This window comes from Ambystoma mexicanum, chromosome 2q (assembly GCF_040938575.1).
Source record: "Ambystoma mexicanum isolate Mex_15411 chromosome 2q, UKY_AmexF1_1, whole genome shotgun sequence".
NCBI lineage: Eukaryota > Metazoa > Chordata > Amphibia > Caudata > Ambystomatidae > Ambystoma > Ambystoma mexicanum.
In genome coordinates, this window is record NC_090924.1 from 603,030,318 (window position 1) to 603,032,629 (window position 2,312).

General features: G+C 50.3%; 1 non-coding gene across 1 annotated transcript; it reads right to left on the reverse strand.

Moving 5' to 3' along the window:
- Window positions 1–384: 384 nt before the first annotated feature.
- LOC138570426 (U1 spliceosomal RNA) lies at window positions 385–546 on the reverse strand. Its single transcript, XR_011303485.1, has one exon. It is a non-coding gene; the product is annotated as a U1 spliceosomal RNA (small nuclear RNA).
- Between the last annotated feature and the right edge of the window lie 1,766 nt (window positions 547–2,312).

Sequence of the window (2,312 nt, forward strand, 5' to 3'; positions counted from 1 at the left end):
AGCATTAACTTTTTGTCACCCAGTGGTGAAAACAGCACTGTCACTGATGTAACACATTGTCATGCTGGTTGTACCCAAAATATACCCCTGTAGCAACATGTCTATGCTGGCTGTTCCCAATTTAGGCCATCATTGTCCTGTACAAAGCATGATTGATGCTGCCTGAGCATGTGCAGTGTGCCCAATACATATGGCAGCTTATCTCTGTAATACACATTACTTCTGTGGTGATGAAAGAAGCATAATTCAATTCAACAGATAAAATGTGGAAAAGCGATCACCCAAAGGTGAACCTAATTGAAGAAACGCAATGTGAGCACAATCTTAAAGTATGCAGCCTAGCATGCCTAGTGCACACTTTGCCTTTTCTTTCACCAATAAATCAGGGGGAGAGCGCGAACGCAGTCCCCCACTACCAGAAATAATGCAGTCGTGTATCCCGCATTTGGGAACATAGCAGGGGTCAGCAAATCCGATGTGCGGTGGGTAAGCCTCACCCTGGGAGATCTGCCCTTGAGATCAGATTCTCCCCTGCCAGCTAAGTATGAGTTGCATGCAAGAGGGCAGGGGTTGGGTCAGTTCTGGGAAGGCCCGCTAAGCGAGGGTGAGAAGGCAGGCCCTGACCCAGCCCCAACCCCCCCCACCCCCCGGAAGCTCTGAGCATCTGCAGAGCTGCCTGTCCCGCGTGTAGGGGGAAGCTCCAGCAGGCAGAGCCCAGCAGAAGAGCAGATTGTAGCGCACTTCCTTTCTCCCTCAGGCCCTGCTCGGCCCGAGATTTGTATAAATAGCAGGATGGCTCGAGCAGGCCTGTTGCAGTCTGCCCACTGGCCTGTCAGCCCCACACGGGCCCATGGCTCCTGAGCAGAGCTGCTCAGCGCTGGCCCCATTGACACCATCATAATTATCCTGGACCTCGACGCTCCACCACCCCTGAATCTCAGAGTTCTGCTCAATGACAATGCTGAAGCTTTGACATCTTTGCCGTAACCATATGCCGTGTTGTGTCAGCCGAGCCTGCACAGCGCCAAAGGCAAGTATTCCCTTGTCCGGGCCCAGAGGTCACTGAGTCTTCTAATGCCATCCACTTGGCACGGCCTACTGTTCACAACGTTTTCTACCCGCAAATCAGCACCACTGCCAAACAGAACTGCATTATTGGGGCCCATCGCTGCTGCTGTCCGACTTGACCCCAGCCCAGCGCAAAGGCACCCATGCTTCTGGTCTGATGCTGAAAAGCCTGGCTCTGCTGAGATCCGAAAGACAAGAACTAAGGTATTTTGGGAACACAGTACTATTTTTTTTTGTTTTGCAACTGTATCAGCTCACACCTCTCCTGAAGGGTATAGGCTGCCCTCAGACTGTGCTACCAAAAGAGTGAAAATAAGTTATACCTGTTGGGCTTGCCTGTTTCACTTTTATGATTGGGATCACTGCTGCATGGGTATTAAGCGCGTTATAAATAACCTATCATATCAGATCATATCATAGATCACTGATCAAGATCATAAGCAACTTCCAGAAACCTTGGCAGGTGGTCCACTGAGGCCCATTTGCAGGTTGCAGTGTGTTATTGGGGCACTACAAGGGTAACATATTGTGCTGTACATGTGGTATTCGCTATGCTTTGATACCCCACTGGCCATATCTATAATGTCCAATGTACTTGGTATAATGCATGGATATTTTCATCAATCCGCACTGTGCTTAGAGGTAAACGTAACTAAGCTCCTGCTGTTCTTCTTTGTCTCGAGACGAGGAAAAAAAGCACTGCAAAGTTTAAGTTTATCAGCTGATAAAGGTTCATCTTCGGTGACATTTGCAATTCAAAAGAACGATTTTTGGGGCAGACAGGCTGTGTCGCCGCAACCCCTGCTAAACATATGTCCAGAGATGACAAACCTTGAAAGTAACTCCGCACAATGGCCCTCTGAGCAGCGGCCCACGGCTAATCAGGGGTTCAGGAATCCACTGTGCTGCCCACGCCGAGAGGAACTCCTGCACAGCACCTGTCCACATAATCCTTCGCCCGGGCCAGCACTCTCTTCTCACCTCACCACCTCCTCCCTTCATCTCGGCTCGCCTTCTGCCCCTCGGAACACCATGCAAGAGAGGAACGGGCATGTCTGGGCCGGAGCCCGTTTCCTCTCTTGCATGGTGGGTCCTACTTGCCTGAAATGGGATATTTAAATGCAAAGTAATTGCTTCTATATTAATCCCATTGCTCGCGGGGGGTCATCAGAGGAAGTTGCAGTAACTGGTGCTTCCTCCTGCCATGTTGCTGTTGGCTGCCACTGCTGTGACTGAGAGCAGTA